Source organism: Hetaerina americana, unplaced genomic scaffold (genome assembly GCF_022747635.1).
Source record: "Hetaerina americana unplaced genomic scaffold, ioHetAmer1.1.p SCAF_2, whole genome shotgun sequence".
NCBI lineage: Eukaryota > Metazoa > Arthropoda > Insecta > Odonata > Calopterygidae > Hetaerina > Hetaerina americana.
This window is the reverse complement of record NW_027286763.1, coordinates 96814299-96837343: the sequence shown is the minus strand read 5'-3', so window position 1 is coordinate 96837343 and position 23045 is coordinate 96814299.

Genomic DNA, 23045 nt, shown 5'->3' with positions numbered 1-23045 from the left:
ATGTGAAATGAGAAGCTGTCTTGTGATTTCCACTCTTTCACTTGAAATTACCTTCGTTTAAATACATACCTCAGAATAAATTCCGTCACCAAAGCTCGTTAACTCTTGCTTCATATTCCGACACTTCATTCAGGACAGTTTTCCTTTATGAAGTCTTAATGAAAAGCCTGGCACTCGAAAAAATATTTCCCAGCGTTAAGATGCTAGTTCAGAATATATTAACTCTGCCTGCCCGTCGAACGAATGGACCAGGTGCTGAAGTAAAATCAAAGACGTCGTAGTGGGCTTTTTTCAAACTGTTCACCCATAAAACATATATCTGTTCAATAAATGTGGCTTATTAGTCACTAATAGAGGATCCAATACTTTCGAGGGATTCGGAAAATACGAACATTGGTCGAGAACACACGCATATATACTCGCATTTAACAATCACTTCAAATGGCAATTTACCCATCTTTGCCATCAAATTGTAAAATCGATTGAATAACTAAACATGAGGCGCGCAGTGATAATTCATAATATTCCTCTTCGGTATGATAATCCTGTACCATTTATATTCTAGGGGTAGAAATGTACTGAAGTTGTCGCTACCTATGCTGGGACTTAAGCAAAGGGAAAGCCCACTTTCGCCAAAACCATAAGACATATTCATTAAGTTGGATTTTTTCGAATTTTTACTCCGTTTACTGCCAATTAGGACCATACGTCGCTAGCATTTTGGTTAGCCATTTGTAAATTAGGCTGAAAAATGTATTTTTAATCTTCCAAAGTACCAAATAAGGAGAAAGTTCGACTGAGAAAGATATTAAAGAACGTCATATGTTCATGAACTAATAGTAAGTGAAAACATTTGCGCCAAATGGCTACTATTCCAATTTTTACACTTCTTGGATCTTGTGGTAACGGTTCTTTGGCGTTAGAGGCCTGAGCATTAAAATCTCCGAGAAAGCAGTCCGAATAATCCTTTCCTCCATGTCTCACGACGTTTCTGCATCTAAGCTGTATACATGTACAATGCCTCAAAATTATTCTAAGTTTATCCCTTGAGCGTCGGGCTTTTCCACGACTCGAAGTCTCCCTGGTAGACGGATTCCGGAAGGTCCATAAGAATAACCGTGCAAGCTTCTTTGAAGGCAATTAGGGTCCCATGGTGGTATCCTTCGAGGGATAATTTCACTTTTGGGAATGGAAAACAGTCTGCTGGTGCCCATGCGGGACTGTCCAAAATGTCGGGATCTTCTTCAACGCGTTGCGGAAAGTTTTCTCAAGCAGACACTTGACTCTGCTCTTGGTCGTCCGTCAAGACCTCCGGGACGAGTTTAGCTAAGATCTTTCGCATCGCCAAATTTTCAGCGATAATGGTGTACACTGTCATCTTTCCAATGCCAATATGATCTGCGGTAATGCGCACACTAGATTGGCGGTCTGAATTCAGCACTTAACGCACACGCTGCACGTTGTCTTCGGTTCTTGACGTCGACGGCCGTCCAGCGCGGAGCTAGCCCCCCACATTCTCTCGGCCATTTTTGAAGAGCTTGTGCCACTTAAAAACTGCAGTTTGCTTCCATCCTTGAACACTTGACGAGTCATTCCCAGCGTCTCCGTACCCGATTTCCCCAGTCCATCACAACATTTGATGGCATGCCGCTGTTTAATCGTTCGTTGCATTTTGCGTATGCATCAAGTCACTCAACAGGGGTCCACTAAAAACACGATCTAGTCTAAGCGAACGCCCGCAGGCGAGAGGCGCCTGGCGCGTGTTGAAGACCAGACCCCCCCCCCCCCCGCCATCACCGAACCTGCGTACTGCGGCGTACAGTCACGTCAGGAAAAAATTGTTCCCGATACTTGTTATACAAATCTTATACCTTCGTCTTAAATGAGCTAAATTAGTTTCTGAACGCTTTACATCTATGTGGTAGATCGACGTTCTTGAATCGATCGTTTCTGATTATTGAAATGATGAATAGCGTTATATTTGGTAAATATTTCAATTTTTTTTGTCAAACATACTTGTTATGCGGTAGCACTACCGTACATGGGCAGAGTCCGTAATAAAAGCAATGGAATTGAATTTCCCGCGCCGCTATTATTTTTTGGAGTGGGGTGCTAAGTAGGGGATGCTAAGATATTCCATGAAACGGTCTCAGTGCTCTCAATGCTGTGGAAGCGGCAGGACGTCAGTTATTATAAACCTCTGCGCGCCGACCGTGTCACGAAAAAAATTTAATCGACGATCAAGCAACGTTATGCGATTACGTTTTCTGCTAAACTGAAAAAATATCATGATTAGACTAACAAAATGATTCGTTAGGCTTACGGGGACTCTGCTCTGTCCTACTATCAAGTTTCGTGGTGGTTAAAGGTCTTTAAAGGGCCGGGAAGAGGTTCACGACGAACAACGCTCTGGACGGCCGTCAACCAGGAAAACCGACTAGAATGTAGCTCTTGTTCGACAATTGTTGGACTCTGACCGTCGATTGAGTATCAAGATGGCTGTCAATGAACTGAAATTATCACCTACTGTTGTGTTTCGCATTGTTACTGAAGATTTAGCGATGAGAAAAGTGTGCGCCAAGATCGTGCCTAAGGTGTTTGCCACAATGCGTTATGTGTCTGCAAGTTCCTGGCCGAACTCCATGTACCAACGCTACCCCAACCCCCCTATAGTCCTGACGTTACCCCAGCAGACTGCTTTTTTGTTTCCTCGGATTAAGGCAACCCTAAAAGGAACCCGTTTTTTGTCCATAGAAGAGGACAGTATTTTGAAGAATTTTAAGTGTTTATGCAAATCTGTTCAGTAAATTACTTTAAAAAAATAATTGCATTACTTTTGGAACGCAGGCAGTATTATGTGAAGAATCGTCTAATGCGATCGACTGTGATATTCAATGATCATCCTATTCCGTGCTGAAAATTCGAGCATCCGAGCAATGTAGAATGTACGTTTAAGTAATGTGATTCGATATGAGTGATACTACATTATAAATATCAAATCGCTTAGTTAAAACTAATCACCGACGTAATAAGAATATTAGTTTGAATGTCAATTTCGTATTTTTGTCGTTTTTAAAAATATGGAATATTAATTTTGATTCGATTGCCATATATCTGTTTTCAACATTGCACCTATATTCTTTACGCTTGAAAAGAAGGGAGGATGATCAAATCAATACATATTTTGCCAAATTTCACATCCCTTTCGTAAATACAATATTCAATGGGCGTACAATACATGATATGATTCCGTCCATTTGCATCACAATGGCGATTGATCGACCCTTATTCGAAATTAAATTTACGCCCCACTTCTAAGCCTCGTCCATCGAATCCCAGGTGTCCAGCGACTTCCTGTCCTTAGATCTGTAGCACCCGCCCGTTGGGGTGGGCCATCGCTTCCTCCTAGCGAGAGGATTTCAGCTCTGGGAAATCTTTCTGAGTCACGGGAATTTTCCTCCACCCAGGAAGAGACGAAAGGCTAAAATCATACCCCAAAGGCCTTTTTAACAGTAGTATGTTATAAGAAGCGATTTGCAGTTTTAACTTTGGCCTTAGAGCTCACTCCAATTTACAGCGTCACGAAGAAATAGTACTCTCATTGGCTTTTGCTGCCAAAGTTGCTTCCGAGTCCTTAGGTGAAAAAATGTAATGCCCTCCAGGAAGATTATAATGGCATTCGTATTGGTAGAAAATTCGTCGTAAGCTTTATTTAAGTGTATATCCAGTTCACTGGTTAATTAAAGAAGGCGACATAGGCTTAATATCCCATTTAAATATTCCGATTGGTTTCGTAATATTGAATGTTTGTTGAATTTAAAGTTGTGAATGAAATTTTTTTATGAATCATAAATGAACTTGAAAATATAATGAAACATAAAACGATTATCCTAATTGATTCATTGCTGACCTTTTTCATTTTAAATAGATTTAAATTAAATATAATAAAACCTTGACCATGCTCTTTAAGCAACGTACTTAGGGTATTCCCTAGAAGATGTGTGTAACTACGTCTATTCTAAATGAAATGCCAAATTGAAAGCCCGATGAAACACTTTTAATGGACTTTATTCAGAGATGTCACTTCTACCTCTTGAGCAATACCAATTTTGATTTTTAAGGCGAATTTAAATGTTCATATTTTCGTCGAGAGTCCATTGCGAAATCAATTCTTTGTCATTTTGTAAGAAGGTAGGATTCAAGGCCTAAATAGAATCAGTGTGGTCTAGCTCTGACGCTAGTCATTAGCCTGTGCTCTTCCTCAGGCTCATATTTTTTTATGCCAATTAAGAATCGTTGCCAACCACTTTTCCGTTCGATCAATTAACGAGCGCTGAGTTAGCAAAATAGAGACGGCGCTGTTGTATCGGGCGCTTTCATCAATACCGATTCTTCCTGTAGGAAAACGTCTTCAATAGAGAATGATCATCTTTGTACCACATTCTCGCTGGCATTATGATAATATATTGCCAAGATAAGGTAAATAAGGCACTATGTGAGAAAGACAGAGCCAGAGATAGGCACGAAAAAGTCGTGGAAGACCAACCCTTGCCTGCCTGCGTCAAGCAATTAATAAGCTGATTTAAGCAGATTCATTGCTACCGACACCGCCCGAAGTTCACTTTATATGCATCCAACAATAATCTCTATCGGTTAGACATCGTAGCCGCGGAGGTATTTTCATCTTCACTCCATGTTTATTCCCATGGAATTTCAGTGAACGTTTTATAGACTCATAATTGTGAGTCGATCTTGCATCAACCTCCCGATAGCTAACGGAATTGTTGAAGCTGCATCTTAATATTTTTTAACCATATCGTAATGTGCGAAGATTGTGCAATAAAGAATGTTCATTTTTTTTACTCCACCATACTCATCCTCAAAATGTTGATGGTTTTTCTCTCAAAGTAGTCATCACAGGATGCAATGCACTTGGCATTGCCTTTCATCAAGTCGTAATTGAATTTATATTTATCAGGGCCTTTTTTGTTTAACATTCATAATAATATTTAAACTGGTTGTCTTCATCAAAGCCATTCCCCTGCCAATTTTTTATACCGCGGTCGTTCCTTTTTCGTCATCTTCATCGTGTTGAAATGAAATTATTGACTTTGTAATTCCACACACTTCATTTAAAACATGACTAGGGTTTTGACGTTGAGCATCATCATGTTTAGTAAACTCCATAAAGTTAGACAGCAAATCTTCATCGTCGGTTAGCATCCAAGAATAGGTTTTCCATCTATCTAAACTAACCTGTCATCTACCTCTTCAGTCATTTCTTCAGAGGTTATTTGCCCCTGTTTTCAAAAAGAGTAGCATCGCAAATTAGGGTGATATAATTAGACTTCAGGTGTTCCTGTACATATCACGTGTGCTATCAAAAGTAAGGAAAGCGTAGCAGTTCTGCACTAGCAAGATATTGAATGCCCTTGTAATAATTTTATGGAAAGTACATATTTGGTATATATCATTGGTTTGTCTCAAGAAAGGATAATGAAAACTTTGTAAAACTCCACTTTATTTATTAAAAACCAGTCGATTTCAACGTCTTTACTGCGTCATATTCTAGGTGGCACTGAAACACCTTTTTTGTAGATCTATGTATTCTGTTGAATCCAGATATCCTCGGGTCCCTTCAACATCTTTAGATGCCGTGAATGCTATTTTAACTTAAATGTCGAATTACATCTGAGCAACTATTAATATCAAGCAGTTGTTGTTGACAATCATGTTCAGGCTGACGACTCGAATCTTGATCGACAGCTTTCTGAATAGGTGAGCCTGCCGCACACTATGATATTGCTAAAATGACGCATTGAACCGTAGAAATCGATTGGTTTTTAATGTATTATGTGGAATGGCACGAATTTTTTCATTGCCCAAGACGCATACCCTCGATACCACAAAGTAACGGTTAAGCCAATTGAGTATAATCAGTACTTAAATTATGTATAATTTCATTAAAAAAAGAGTTCTGTATCTGCATTAGAGAAGATGGGAGTAGGTAAGGGAGGCAGGTACCTTATCCTCAGCCAGTTCATGGCTCGGCCTGCTCACGTGTGCGTGGCGGCTGGAGAGTAGGGATGGACAGTGCTACGAGGGGGAGTTACACAGTGGTGTCAACTGTCTTCCTTGATTCACAAAGTAGATGCGGCAGAAATTGTAAAAGAGGAAGCGAAATGGAGGGGGATATCTAAAATTCGTTAGATTTTTGGATGATCAATAATTAGTTAGCCAGTCAGCCAAAGGGTTAAAAGAGTTTCTGGGCACACTAGAAAATCAATCCGGTAGGTATGAAGTGGGAATGAATGCAAACAAAAAAATGTAATAAGGTTTTTGAGAAAGGTGAAGGCTAAGGTAAACCTTAAAATAGGCCAAAAATTAGAGCAGGTGAAGAAGTTTGCCTTAGCTTATATGAAAAGTGTATTGGCAGTAGGGACTGAAGAAGAATTGCGTAAGGTAAAGAAACTTTCACAAAGAGGGTGTTATTGATGGCAGGGATGTTCGGTAAGGATGTTAAGAAAAGAAAAGCTTTGTTAATGAGCATGGTTTTGTGCGGCGGGGAAAGATAGTTGTTACAGCCACATGAAAGTCGTAGATTGGAGGCTTTTGAAGTGTGGTTGTTGATAGCTATTTACCTTTTTCGCGAAGCTATTTCTATTTTCCACATCCACTGTTGTAGTAAGGATCCGATTTAATATAGTTTTAGGATGGAAAGGGCGAAATGGACGGAAAGGAAATCAAGCGAAGATGTACTAAGTAAGGGGGGCCAGGGGATATGATTGCTGGGATAAATCCCAAGGAGGCAGGAAAGACGGATGTAGAGAATTTTGATTGTCGATGAATGCTGAGGACTGATATTGAGGCGAGGGCGTTAGGTGAGCGAGGTAGAGTACTCTCATGGACCATGTTTTATGCCCTCCGTCCCGTTTCCCTGTTCAATATTACGAGCACCCCGCGTTGACTTTTCTCACCTCCACTTTCCGCGATTATCACTCCCTTAGTCACAGTTTACTTTGTCTTAAGATGAACTTAGCATAAACCTCGAACTTACTTGGTATGCGAGTTGCTTATAAGGGGGAGTGATGTGTAAAAAAATCTCTTTCCATTAATAAGAGGTAGAATTCCTTAACCCAGCATGTACTCGTAACTATTCCATGCATTCCGTATGTCATCTGCCAATACCTTTTGTCAATTTTTGTCAATTGCCTGCTTTCTCTGGTACTACAATATCGATTTTCCTACCCACTGTCTCCTTTCTCTGAATCTGAAATTTCTTTTTGTCTTCCGATTACATTTTCCACTACCTTTCGCTTGCTAGTTCCTCGATTACTTTTGCTATTTATTTTTCTGTACATTCACCCAGCTCCGTGGTCACGTTCTTATATTCTCTTCATCCTCTCTCCTAAGCATTTCTACTTCAATCTATGACTACTTGTTTCTTTTCTCGTTTTCTTTTCCTGTTGTTCCCTATTTAATATCATATATATATATATATATATATATATATATATATATATATATATATATATTACTTCATTTGCCCATTTTTGTGCGATACTTTCTAATTTCCCTGTCATCAGTGTCGTTGTGGTATTCCATGTTCCCATTCCGGCTGGAATAACCGTCCTATACATGTCCCCACTGATGTTACTTCAGCTGCGCAATTATTTTAAGTAATGACTTCCTCATAAAGCTACGTTTCATGCATCCGGTTCTGGGTTCCGTTTTTGCCCCGCCGTACACTCTGACTTTATACCTGCGGCAGCCCCAGATGGAAGCAGGAGACGGCGATGACCCGTGCGCTGTGTTTTGATGGTATACAGCGAGCGTCGGTTTTCCACTGAAGCGAAGGTATGGGCAATATGTGCGGCGCCGCCAAAATTTATGCATGAAAACGTAGCTTAATCCTTGCCTCTCTCACCACCAGGCACGTTAGAGTTCCCGACATTGGGCCAGATCCCGTAACTGGCAGTTTTCGCTACCCTGTTCATTTTGTGATAGGATGGTAACTTAACTGAGTCCGTTTTCCATATATCTTTTGAAAGATATTTTTAGCGTGATACCACCGCTACAATGATGAGATTGAATGTCTTTGTGACTGCGTGGTTAGCGTAGAGACACTGCCCGAAATTCTTTTCTTTGGTTGTCTACAAGTGTTCAAACTCACCAAATACCAGATAAAAACACTAATATTCCCTTCAATGACGTAGAATCTTCTTCCAATTTTAAGGATGGCAACCGTGGTTTGAGATACTAATTTCTCAAATTTGAATCATTCTCTAGAATGGCTATAACTTTAGGGGACATGAATGACTTACCTACGGAGCATTTCCGTTTGATTGTTTTTTAGCAGTCACGCTTCACAAAATAAACCCTTAGGTCGAACTCTCGTGCAGGTGACTCTGAAATATTCTGGAAAGAGGAACGTTTAATGAGCTGTGCATGCTTTTAGGGTTTTAACCTCGTTTGTTGGCTTGACTAGACAACAGTTTCGCTAGCATTCCAGTTGGCGTCTTCAGGTCGAAGGGAATCGCCTGAAGGGATAGGACGAGTGAAGAAATGGGAATGGCTTCCTTCCATCTGAAGACGCCAGCGGGAATGCTGGCAAAAAAGTTGTCTATTAAAGCCTACGAACGCAGAGTAAAACCGAGAAATATGCGGGAGTCATCGAATCCACGCCGCGAAAACCTCCGAACGAACAGCGAAACATTTTCTTATAAAAAAATCGGGAATAACCGCGGATTTGAAGTTGTCGATCTGGTGTTCGCCATACGTACATACAGGTATGATACGAGGTTAATCTCACGTATCATATGTGCACCAAACGTTCTCCCGTCCGAAAGAGTAGGTATCCTTGGTGATCTTTCCATTAAAAGCTAAGGCTCGGTGAAGGGGAGCTCGGATAAAGCGAAGGCGCTCGAGGATAAGCGCACTTCAGTGGGATAACCAGCGTTAAGAGTCGTAAGTACAGTTGCACTGAACGTATGGGAGGAATAGCCTTGAGGGAGCCTTACAAGGAGCCAAAGGTAATTGGCTGGCTTTAGTAGTTTGCATTGCCAATAAAACTAAAGGATCACCGAAGCTTCATGGTTGTCTAACAGGTCCACACGCTTCACCCAGGGGTTAATCAATAAATACGTACAGATTAAATGCCTAATACTAATACACATAAATACCTGTATAACTGAGCGAGCAAGATAATGTAGTGGTCCAGTGGGTAGAACGCTGGACTATTAATGGGAGGGTTCGGGTTCGATTCTCGGTAACCCTCAACCCTCCGGGCACCCTCAACTTTACCCAAGTGTGATTTTTCGGATACCAGGTCTTCCTGGGAAACCACAGGCAGCACAGGGAAATGAACTGGCCCCCCCTATCCTGAAGAGTGAATTTTACGCGAATCGTGAATTACACGCCTCGTGAAAAAAACGTGGGGTTTAGTTTAAGTTGAGCTGTATTCTCACCTATCAAACCGACCTTCGAGTTCGTTAATGTGGCTTGTAATAAGTAATTAATTTGCCTTTTACTTCGGAAGATCGATGAATTGAAGGGGAACGAGTGGCACTAATCAAGGATGACACAACTCAAAAGGTGGCATAATCTCGCCAGATGTCTGTTATACAGGTATTATCCCAGATAACTTTTTACACGATAAATTTCAAGCAAATGGACCAAATGCAAACGTTTTAGGCATGTAGCTAGGTTTGCGAAAAAGCTCTAGAAGTAGTTTTGCCGCAGTCTTTGACAAAGGTATCAATCCAATACAAAGGTATAAATCGAGGAATAATTTTACAATTGACGATAAAATTCAGTACCTCATTTTCATGCTTTCCTTAAACGGTTGGCTGTCGATTCAAGAACGATCAGTATTAATGCTGAATCCACTGTTGAATGGTGGAGAGAGTTCTGTGCATAACTACGCCATTTAATCTGCGTGCGTATTTAGATTTTTACTTAAATTCTAAAATAAATGGAATGACCAGAATATTCGTTCACTAACGCGAGCACGCGTGACCCTTCCACTACATTCAAAACAAGAGATCAATAAATTCCCTCCGTGAAGTGTTGCACGTAATATAGTATATCTTAAGAATTTATGTTTCAAGGTTTCATGTTTCAACTTTTATGTTCCAAATTGAATTCGATTAGTATTTGAAATGGTGGTGTAGGTTTTGAATATTTGTCATAACATTGCGTAATAAGATCTTGCTGGTTTTTCGTGACCGGCACAATTATTGTCTGGTGTTTTCCTGGCGTATTGGCCGACGTTTTGATGCTCGACTCGTGCATCGATGCATGAGTTGAGCATCGAAATTTCGGCAATGTGGGACCCCTGACCCGGTGGAAGACCAGAGAAAACTTCATCAAACGATTATTATCGTCGAGATTTTGTGTTCCTCATTCCGTAAAAGAGTAAAAGTGCTTGCGTTCGGCTGATGTGAACATTCATCATACAAGTCAAACCCTCGTGTTCACGGCCCGTCGATGGCATAAACAACCGAATGTATGCAGGAACAAAAACGGGAATAATAGTTTGAAATGTGTCTAGAATTTTCGAAAGGTGCAAACTGAATAGCCAGATACTTGGACGTAAACTTACTAAATGTTGATCGGCAGTGGCAATACCTCATTGACTTTCGGGTCCACTTGTGGTATTTGATAGAACTGCTAGAACGAGTTTTAATTCCCTTTATTCTTCATTAATCCGATCTCGCTGTGGATTTGTTTTGTTTTTTTGTGTCGATATAATTGTGGATTTGCTGTTTGTTTTTTACCAGTCCATGAAAAATTAAGAAACCGCGAATAATGCAGCCTGTGACAGTGTCCTACATTGTATCTGTCGTATATTCATTCTCCTCCCTTTCCCTCGCCGCTGCTTTCTTGCCTCTGTCTTCCTTTTCCTATTTCATTATTTTATTCAATCGTATGAGGAATATTCAGTGAAGGGTAGTCATATTTTGCATTCGCACTTTTTACTGTAAAAAATGTAATTTTATGTTACATCGTTCGCTTAAGTAGCCTTGCAATCAGACATTAAAGGAGTCAAGGTGCATGCCGAAAACATTGACATGCTCCGGTTCGCAGATGGGATCGCAGTAATAGAAGAAACGAGAGAGGGCCTCGGAATACTCTGGACCAAATACTTCGGGAATTCAATATGACAATCAAGAAGAAAACTAAAATCTAATGTGGTAAATTTTCAATTATTTCCCTTCGCCAGCAGTAGCCGTTGCGAGTTGAAACATGTTTAGCTCCCATAAGCCTCCATCCAATGATTAAAATCGCTTTCACTAAGGTGTTTCTTCACCTTCACAAATAGGAAAAGTTACATGAGACTAATTATGGGCTATAGGGAGAATGAAGAACACACTTCAGATTGATTTTAGCGAGATATGAGTGTTGGTTTAGTATGTGGCATTTAGCGACTTTTATAGTCTCGGAGAATTTTTGGTACAATCCTGTGGTATGTTCCATTTACAATAGTGTGTGCTAGTACGACATACGAGAACTGATGCACCATACCCTGAATCTTGAAAAATGATATGACAATAGCTTTCCTGACACAAGACACGGTTTGGGTTTTTTGGTGGTAGTGATGTGGAAGATTTTCACGCAGATTTTGTTGTTTTTCCTTGGAATGAAAAATATGCAGCCAAGTTCAGTTACAGTGATAACCCTCTAAAAAAACTTCTAATCCTTCTGTAGCATCGGCTTCAACTGCGAACAAACCTGCACGCGGACGTCAGATTTTTCGGATATGATATGTCTCGGAACCCACAGTATATATGATAAATACGTATCAAATGCAATTTTTCTGTCACTGACGTGCTGGTGGCACACAGTGAAATTTTCAATAGTTTGTTATATTGCTTTTAACGTTATTCGAAGATATTTTCCCATAATGGCAGCTCTAGTTTTAATGTTTACTTCAGTAAGAGCAGCGACAGGAGCTTCGTATCCACCTTTTTTGAATTTCTTTGTATCTCCATTTTAACTATATTCTAGTTGTGCAAAAGGGGAGAACAAGCTACATTTCCTGTGGTACTGCAGAGGCCTCGGCTGTGGATTTGTAAGGAAAAATAAATTTCAGTGCAGCCTAACGCTCGTCGTGCGTTACATAAATCGTTGCCGTAGGTGAATTGACTACGTTTCTACTTGTAAAACCTGTCTTTTTTCCTCGTGCGTCGTACCTCCCACCCGTAGTGTTGAATCTCCCCCCTGCCTCCCTGGATGGAAACGAATGCACGCCATTTAATAACGCGCTTCATCTGCCCGCGCCTCCAGAGTCAGCAATATTTGCATGGTTTTTGTCCTTTTAAACCTCTGCCGTAATACGCGCTGACGTATATTTTGTAAATCACAAACACGCAATCCCGAGATCCTCCTAAATTACCGCTCCACTAATGAAATTCCCTCTACCCCTCCCGATTGAGCCAAGGGTACTTAGGATGAAATGTTCCACAGTTTAAAACCTCAAAACCCTCTTCCGGACCCGATACATGGACGAAATCTTCATTTTTGGCCCCATGGGCATGAAAATCTGTCCTCTTCTATAATATCTCTCAATTCATCTTTCTCGTTATATTCCCTTGCTTCCATCTCGGACTCTATCACTTTGAGACTTAGACATCCACCTCCGAGACAATACAGTTTACCGATTCCGTCCACAAAAAACTAACGAATCACGAGCAATACATTTCCGCAATTGTCACCCATCCCACATTAAACGCGCCATACCATTTTTCCTCTCCATTCGCGGCCACTGCATATGTAATACCGACCCTTCCCTTCAGAATTGTAAATATAGCCTTGACCACTCCCATATAAAATGCCGATATCTGGCAAATTACTCAATTGCACCATCCTCCACCCCCATCACTGTCAGATACATTCCTTGAACCAAACACACCGCCTGGATAGTCTCAACCACATCACCATCTCTTTCCCCGGCACTCACAAAGTACAACAGATTCTAAAATAGTGTTACCACCAAATAAAAAATTATGAATACACGTCCTTTCTACTTCCATCATGTCCCTACTTTTCTTTAAAACGTCCCGCGAACTTGCCCGACATATTAAAATCTACAATGCCCTGCTGTCTCCCTCCACATTCATCAACCAGCGACCCAACTGTCCCCTATTTCGCTACACAGCGTCTGCAAAGCTAACTTTAGAGGCAAATTTTCTCTTCGAAAAACGTCCCATAACGTCTCTCTTGTTATTTCTGCCCGTCCTTTCACATAGGTGAGTGCACCACCCTTCCTCTCATTACGTGTATCAATCACCATCGTCATTCCACAAAACCTTCCCCATTCTTCGATCACCCTATTTCAAAGTACAACATTTCCGACAGTCAAACGTTTGATAACTGCTCCACGGTCAAAATAATAGAAGTCCTCCTCAATCAGCAAATGGGAAGTGAGGACCTAGAGGTTGTGTCTCATTTGGGTTTATAGGATTGGTGAACAACCCGAGCTGATCCTGGCTCCGTAATTTTGAGAACTGATATCCACCATTCCCTCCCTAATATCATCGAAATACCCCTCCACATCTCTCCGTCCATGTTTTTCCTTCATAAACGTCCCCACTCATTCATCCTGGGAAAATCAATCTTCTTCGTCCAAAGGTGGCGGCATGGCCATCCAAACATTAAAAGTATCTTTGTGAGTGTTCTTTTTTCCCTCTTGTTAAAATGTACAAATAACCTTCGCCATTTCTTTAGCAAACGCGGGTACCCTCAAAATTTACTTGAGAAATAAAGCATTGAAGTGATTTGTCGGTGTCATTTTTTATCGAGGACGAAGAAGGCTGAGGAAAATGATGTGATTGGAAGGTATAAACTAGAGCAGGTATAAGGGTTACCTATCTTGGAAGGGTTTGGGACTAAGATGGTAAAGTACATGTAGTGCGGCGTAAGAGGAAGAATTTCGTCATGCAAAGAAGTTGTTACTAGTAGGTAGTTGATGACAGGGAAGTTGAGTAAGGTTGTTAAGAAAGGATTTGTGGCAACTTTGATATGAAGAGTGGTTTTGTAGCTAAGGAGACTTGGTCATGGAAACATAGGGAATTCGATTGGACATATTAATAGATACGCAGAACATAACTGAAGTAATTACTGAGGGAATAATTAGCATGCGAACTAGGATGAACTAAGAGAACAGGTAAATGGGAAGCAGCTTTCGAAAAAAATCGTTTCCTGATTTTGCCCTGGACGACAAAAAAATTGTTTCCTACGCCCAAAACTACCTACACTGCTAGTGGGAGGTAGCAGTTTCACCAGCATGTACAAATTTCGTAGATCAAGAGGATCGGTCCGCTATCAATTTCCATACCTGCATGCGTGAGTTTAGTTGACGCAATCGGCCGAAACACTGCGATGGTAAAGGCAACCGAAAACCGCCACATTAGATTCCCTAGAAGATGCAGCCTCACATATAACGTGACTTGATTATATTCTCCCCGCCAAAATATTCCTGGGGTAAAATAGTCCACTAACCGGATCTCCAAGTTGGGACTACTGGGAGTCTAGCTTCAGGCAGAATGGCAAAAGTTTGGTTAGGGACGTTAAACGTCAGGTCCTTAGGAACTGTTGTCAAGCTGGTAAATTCGAAGGTAGAGATGGATGACTAGGATAGGGCTAGAAATATTTGATTTTAGGAAAAAATGGCCTTGAATAGATGACTTTTTTTGTGATAAATTCAGCCATATACTCAGAAAACGACATAAAGATACCAGAAGTGAGTATGAAGGAGGAAGCCTCAGAAGAAATGGGGAAGAAGGAGTGACGGCATGTTGGCTGTTTAACGAGAGGATCTTCATGATCAAATAAGGAGACTAAACGAACACAGTGATAGTGCAGCCCGACGCCAACCTCACAGAAGAGGAACTATAAGAATTGTGTGAACAACTGGAAGAAGTCCTCATAAATGCAATCAGAAAAGAGAACCTAATTATAGTGGGCGACTTGAACGCCGCGGTTAGAGAAGGTAAAAACAAGATGTGTCGATTAGGTTGGGCTGGGGTAACGAAATGTCGGAGGACTGATAGAGGTCTCTAACAAGAATAATATGGCAGTGGCAAATACCCTCATTGAACAACATAGGGCATAAGATACACAAGGAAGATGCCGGGGAAAGATCTGGATATTAAATTTGCCACATCCTGGTCAGAGAGAGGCATAACAATCAAATGAAACAGTTCCACAGCTAATCCGGCGCTGAAAGTCACCATTACTTAGTAGTCATGGAAATCTGCCTGCAATGCAAAAGATAAATAAGGTAAAACATGAAATACGATAATGGAACACGGATGCCTGAGGAAAGATATCAGAGAATGATTTAGCACGACCGTCGAAGAAAACTTAGAGAAAGAAAAATGAGAACAGTAAAAGAAAGATTGAATGATCTGGATACAGCAACTGCAGGAGTTTCAGAAGAGCAACTCATTCGCAAGAGAACTGAAATAAGACGAATTAAAATAGCTGTAGCTACGAAATGGGAAAACTACCGGACTTCAAGAGGGGTAATAAGTGTACCAACAAAAAACGAGTAATGCGATGAACATCGAACCTTGCGCCTAGTTTCACATGTATCCAAAACACTGGCAAGACTAATCAGCTTACGGAGGGAACAAAAAACTGAAGAAAACCTGTCCGAAATCAATTACGATTCGGGAAGAACAGGTATTACGAGGGAGATTATACTTAGTCTGGCTGAGAAAATGATACGTGTCAACAAACCACTGTACGTATTCATTCGTGGGCCTGGAAAATACTTTCGATAACATCGAGTGGAAGAAAATTTTCATGTTTCTGGGAGAACTCGAAATGGATTGAAACTTTTAAAGAATAATCTATTAAGTCTGCAAGAACCAATTCGCCACAATGCAAATGAAGGGCAAAAGAAAAGCAGAAGCTTATACAAATAATGTTGTTAGACAAGGATACGACCTCTCACGGGCGTTATTCAACGTGTACTTAGATAAAGAAATAATGGAAGCACAAGAAATCGTCATCAAAGGAATTGGGTGAACGGGGAAGAAATTAACATGTTCACTTCGCGGATAACATTTCTGTATTTAGCCGAGGACAAAGGAGACTTGCAAGGATCCTTGAACGCGATGCATGAAGTGCTACATGAATATAATATTAAAATAAATAAGAAGAAAAGAAAAACCCTAATTTTTGGCAGAAAAAAGCTGAGGGGAGATATTGCGCTGGCAGGAGAGGAATTAGAACAAGCGGACCTTTCTCACATTTCACTCCCTCGGAAGAACGGCATGGGATGGAAGAGGCTCAACGGATATGAAGTTCAGAAGGCGTCAATGATGAAAAAGCAACTCCTATTCTCAAAGAAGGTTCGACTACAGACTAGAAAGCAATTTGCGAAAACATTCCTGAAGTGAGTGGCATTGTATGAATGAGAGGCATGGGCAACGGTAAAGTATACCAGAGGAGTGCAGAAGACTTCAAAGCTTGGTGCTGGAGGCGAATGCTGAAGACTAAATGAACAGATAATGGACGATAAAGTGAGAAATGAAGAAGTATACAGAATAATTGAAGAGGGAAAGAACATTTGGAGCCCCTTAAGGAAAAGAAGAACCAAACGGGTTGGACACTACTTGAGAAGTAACGAATTCGTAAAAAATATAATAGAAGGGGAAATACATGTAAAGGCCTCACTAAGGAAACGCCGCTCTTCCCCCGAGGAACGAGTGCATCGGCCGGATAGAGGGGTGTAGGACAAGATCGACCTACCAGGGCATTAGAGAGTTAACATGGGATAGGGAAGAGTTGAGTGCTACAGTCAGCTGATTTTCGGATTGAGAGACGTGATACGTGTGTGTATAAGTTAATGTGTACGCCGTATGTGCGTACGCTGGTGCGTATGCATACATTGAATTACATTGGTTATTCATGGATCGTTTAACTTTCGTAATATGGAAGAGTGATTATGGTGAGAGGTCAAAGGCAGATTGCACATATAGTTGATCGGAACCTTTCTTAAAAGACAACCCGCGTGCATAATTACAGAAAAGGAACCAAAGGATTTCTTTCCTGTAATTATACACGCATTGGTGGGCACTTTTTAATCACGATATAATGGTCTTAACTATTCCTTCTGTCTCTCTATTTGCGACTTATATTTTTTCCTTTCTATTTTAAATTTACCCGATAAATAATTGATTTACACACCTACAATACTTGTCGATGGCTTTCCTATCCTGATGCATGAATTTCACACACCGTTGAGCGCAGTACTGGGTGAATTCTGCCCTCACGTAACTAACCATACTTCGGGTGGTTAACTGTGGTCTTATGCTTTCCGATAATGGAATAAATTTTTCCACCATTTAGTAAGATTTTCTCTTGTTTTTTTATAGCCGACTTTTTTTGAAGTATTTTAATGCGTAAGTTTTTTCTAGGCTCATCATGCCTTTATTCTATTGTTTTCTGCGAGGTTAAATATGTTTTCCTTTTGATTTATTTGTTCAACAGATGTAATAATATGAGCCTTCGCTGCATTCCTCAGTTACGCATGTTGAATGAATTCACATCTCAGTCATAACGCAAACACGTTCATATTTTATAATGATTAAATGGAAAGGGAAACTTGATGGGCGTAATTCCGTCCTAATTAGGAGCCCATATATTTAACTGTCGGAACTTTTCCTCAATGCCACATACCATTGTCGCCAATCATCTGCAGTTCACCTATGGACGTCAATCAAAACGGAGTGAAGCTCATTCGAGGAAGGTCAAGCACTGGTCCGGAATCACTGACGTGATTTTCCTCATTCGATCAAAACTGATTCCCTCACAAAAAGCTAGGCATTGCGCAACATTCAGTCACGCAAACGACATTCCCCACGAGGAGCCTCGCTTCCACTCCAGAATGCAGTTCCACCCCGGCGCACTCATTTCACAACACTAGCCAGGGGCCATGTATACAACATATAGTATATATATATATATATATACACACACATACATATAAAAATTGTAACTGAAATGAAAGTAGTATATAGTCCTGAAAATGTGTGTGTGTGTGTGTGTGTGTATATATATATATATATATATATATATATATATATATATATATATATATATATATATATCCCTCCCCGGACTACAACCTTGACGTGGTGGAAGGGCTTGTGCGTTCCGATGACCCCTAGAGCTGTGCTGGCGGGAGTAATAATAATTGCTCCTGGTAGGGTCACCCATGCCAGATAGGTCGAAGGTTAGGAGCCAGACGAAAGGTAGTCCACGCAGCGTCTGTTCCTCAGTGAGGCGGCTGCAATGGCGTCTGACCCCAGTGGGGCGGCCAGTAAGTGATGGTGTCACGTTAAAAACACTATTGAGGAAGGCAACGGGAAACCACCTCAATTATCATTCCCAAGAAAAATATGATGGACAATAGAGATATTTTGAGTCCTGGCAACCACGGGGCTCGGCCCAATCGGCCGTGTGTCATGCCCGGCAGCGGGGGAGGCAACGCTTCCGCGGTCGTCATTCCACGAAACCCTTGCAAGGGAAAACCAGCAGCAGCAGGACGGAAGACGCAGGAGAAGAAGACCAAATTAGTTAGAATAGGAGCGTGGAATGTTAGGACAATGATGAGGACAGGGAAATTGGAGAATGTTAAGCGAGAGATGGAAAGGGGAAATATAGATATTTTAGGTCTATGCGAGGTGAGATGGAAAGATAGCGGGGATTACTGGAGTGATAAGTATAGAATAATATACAGCGGTGGGGACGAGAGCCAACGAGGGGTCGCCATAGTATTAAATGAAGAGGTAGGAAGAAGCGTAGTCAACATAGAGCAGGTAGCGGATAAAATACTACTAGTGGAGATAAAAGCAGAACCGACGAACTTAGTTATTATTCAGGTATACATGCCACCGAGCAACCATAAGGAAGAAGAGGTCGATAGGATATACAATCAGCTAGAGGACATAATCGCGTGTGTTCCTGCAGGGAAACATTTGATAGTGATGGGGGATTGGAATGCGACGGCACGAGGAATGACCGCGGGGAGAAAGCCGTTGAGTTCTGCAGGAGACAGTGGTTAGTCATCACCAACACTTGGTTTAGACACCACAAAAGACGCAGGTATACATGGAAAATGCCAGGTGACTCAGAAAGGTATCAGCTAGATTATATCCTGGTTAGACACAGGTTTAGGAACAGTGTGACAAATTCCCACAGCTTCCCGGGAGCGGATGCGGACTCAGACCACAATTTAGTTGTTATGAAATGTAGCGTACGATTCAAAAAGATAAGGCAGGGGCGGCGAGTTAGAAAATGGAATGTAGAAGCATTAAATGGGTTGAAAAGTAAGGAATACAAACACGCGGTAGAGAAAATCATGGAGGATGGCAAAGGGCTTAGGTCTATCGAAGAAAAATGGGAAATGATCAAGAAAGGGTTGTCTAAAGCCGCAAAAGACACTATTGGAACCGTTAACGCTAAAAGGACTAGGAAACCATGGATCACGGATGAGATGATTACAAAGATGGATGAGCGGCGAAAATGGAAGAATATAAATACAGAACTAGGCAAAATGAAGTACAAAGAATTGAACAATAAATTGAGGCGGGCAACAAATAAAGCAAAAGAAGCATGGTGGAAGACGCAGTGCGAGGATATGGAAAGTCTGCAGAGGAAGGGTGAAATCGGTGCGCTTTACAGCAAAGTTAAATCGTTATCGGGAAGTAAGAAAGGAAGAGCTATGCTAACAGTTAGAGATAAGGCGGGTCGGGTAATAGTTGACGCAGGAAAGATCCAAGATAGATGGAAGGAGTATATAGAAGAACTGTAGGGTAAAGAACTCAGACCAACAAAGTTAGACGTTGAAAAAGAAAATGACGTAGAGGAAGAGAGCTTAGGTCCAGGCATACTAGACAATGAGATAGAAAGGACATTAAGGGAGATGAAACTAAATAAGGCCGTGGGGATAGATAACATTCCCGTGGAACTTTTAAAATGCTTAGGAAAATGTGGGAGGAAGAGGCTATATGGGTTGATCCGTAGTATTTATGAGGAGGGAATCTGGCCGGAAGACTTTGTAAGATCAGTTTTAGTTCCTATTCCGAAAAAGGTAAAGGCCACGTCATGTGAGGACTATTGGACAATTAGTTTGATATCCCACGCAGCTAAAGTTGTTCTCAGGATCATAAACAAAAGGATAGAGAGTAGGACAAATGATTACTTAGGGGATGATCAGTTTGGGTTTCGGAAGGGGAGAGGTACGCGTGATGCCATTGCAGTAATGAGATTATTAATCGAGAGGAATATAGAACACAACCAGGAGGTATTTGCCTGTTTCGTAGATTTCGAAAAAGCGTTTGATAGAGTGAATTGGGAAAAGCTAATGAGTATATTGCAGAAAATAGGAATAGATTGGAGGGAAAGGAGGCTTATCCGCAACCTGTACATGTCTCAGACTGCTCAGGTGCGGGTGGGAAACGGGGAGTCAGGATGGGCAGTGTTAGGAAGAGGTGTAAGGCAGGGTTGCCCACTATCACCGTTGCTGTTCAACCTGTATGCAGAGGAAATGATCAAAGAGGCATGGGAAGAACTGGAGGTAGGAATGAAAGTGGGCGGGGAATTCGTAAAATCAGTTAAGTTTGCTGATGACCAAGCTTTAGTTAGTCAGTCAGCCAAGGGGCTGCAAGCATTGCTGAGTGAATTGGAAATTCAGTGCGACAGGTATGGGATGAGAATCAATATTAATAAAACAAAGGTTATGCGATTTTCTAGAAAGAAAAAGACTAAGCTTAACATTAAAATAGGAGGGCAAAAACTAGAGCAGATAAAACAGTTTACGTATCTCGGAAGTATTTTGGACCAACACGGTCAAAGTAGTAGGGACGTAAGGAGAAGAATTGCGCTAGGCAAAGAGGCTTTCACAAGGAGGAGGGAGTTGATGACAGGGACTTAGAGTAAGGATGTTAAGAAAAGACTCGTAAAAACTTTGATATGGAGCGTAGCTATGTACGGTGCGGAAACGTGGTCATTGAAGCAGGAGGATAGACGTAGATTGGAGGCTTTTGAAATGTGGGTGTGGAGAAGAATGGAGAAGGTGAAATGGACAGAGAAGAAAACAAATGAGGAAGTACTTGGTATGGTGGGCGAAGAGAGGGGTTTGTTGGGAGCAATCCTATGGAGGCAGGAAAAGTGGATGAAGGGGGTGTTGACCGGCAGTGGGATGTTGAAGACTGTGATAGAGGGTAGAATGTTGGGCAAAAGAGGAAAGGGAAGGAACAGGATAGGGATGTTGGACGGGATGAAGGGAGGAAGAAAGTACTCAGAGATGAAGAGGGACCTGATATAGAGTAGGATGATGGATTTTGTGTTTTGTTAGGAGTAATAAAATATTTGTTTGGTAGTTGTGTCCAACCAAAAACCTACCTTAACCGGTAGATTACCATAAAAAAAAATATCTTCGAAATGGAACGCTCTTCGGCGACGCACAAATATTTCAAAACACAGGTGTAGATTTTTAGAATATAGAGACACAAAGAAAGGACCCTCACAATTTGTTATTTGACGTTTCGACAGCTCGGCTGTCGTCTTCAGATGTCGTCTTTATATATATATATATATATATATATATATATATATATATATATATATATATATATATACACATACATACATACACACACATACATACATGTATACATGTACAGGCAAATATAAAACATATGCATAGAGTTACGTCAGCATTATTGCAGCACATTCCTTCCAATCAGATTCTTTCCCCGCACTTCTCGATTGCTTCTCAGTAAACTTGAACAATACCTGATGTATGGACACTCAATTATATTTTTACAGCTAACTTTCCTGGTAAGAGTGCTCAGTTTTCGTTGCGCTGTTTTCTTTGATGGACTCTAACATTTGAAAAAGTAGAAAGATTCAAATCACGGGAGGTTGAAGCGTTATCGAGTTTCATAAGTAAGCTGCTTGAGAAATATCGTTAAAGTCCGGCGAACGACATACATTTCATCCTTATAAATGGAGTTTAAGAAGAAGATTGTCCTTGCGATTGAGGTGAAGGGAAAATTATTCTTGGCTTAATTCGCCCACAAAAAAACTAAATGCGCTAATTATAGCTATGCATTGATCAATTGATTTTTACATGATGGATGGATTATCACTTATAAGTCAAGTGATGGGTTCAGAAAAACGTTTTACAGATTTTCCTTATGGAACTAGTAAGGCTATTTCCTGGAATCACCAACGAAACAGCTATATCTACGAAAATAGTCACGTAGATTTAGATGCCATGAAAATCCACACCTTAACGCACCAAAGAGAAGAATATCTAACGCCTTGATAGCAACTAACGAGCTAAGCATAGTCTTCAATTCATATTTTGATAAGCCCAAAAATATCTTAAAATTAGAGTATCATCATTATCGCTTAACATTGAAAAGTTAATTTACCGTTAAAAAAGTCATTTGAAAATTCTTAATAACAAGGCTTTAGTTTTTTCGACAAAATATTTCCAAAATTGCTGGTATCACTCTTAAGTTATTTATTTACGTAATTATTTTAGAGAATCACCTTAAGCGAATTTAGTCCGAAAAATGTTAAACAAAGAATAAATATCTATTTGCAATCTCCAGTTTCTATAGCGTAACGGGTAATAAGCATAAATGTGCTGTTTTTAGGTGCACTTCCTTCCCTACGGTTACTTGTACAAACAGATAATAGTTAAAATAAATCTCATTATTACTACCTTAGCCTTATGAACTTATAATGCGTATTATTTTAACAATACATTTTAATTGGGTCATCACCAATAAAATCTTTTCGGCGAAAAAATAAGCAACAACTTTCCTCCTTTATTCATGTCGTTCTATCATCACTTTGCAATCACTTACTAAATTTTAACTTCCTGCGCCTGATGTTTAAGCTCCAAAGTTAACAGAGTGACCCGCTCTCGCAAAGCTTATCGTAAGGGTTTCAATTGTGACCTTCAACACGCTAATTGAGGGGCTGCAAATAAATTTATTTGAAGTGAATGTATT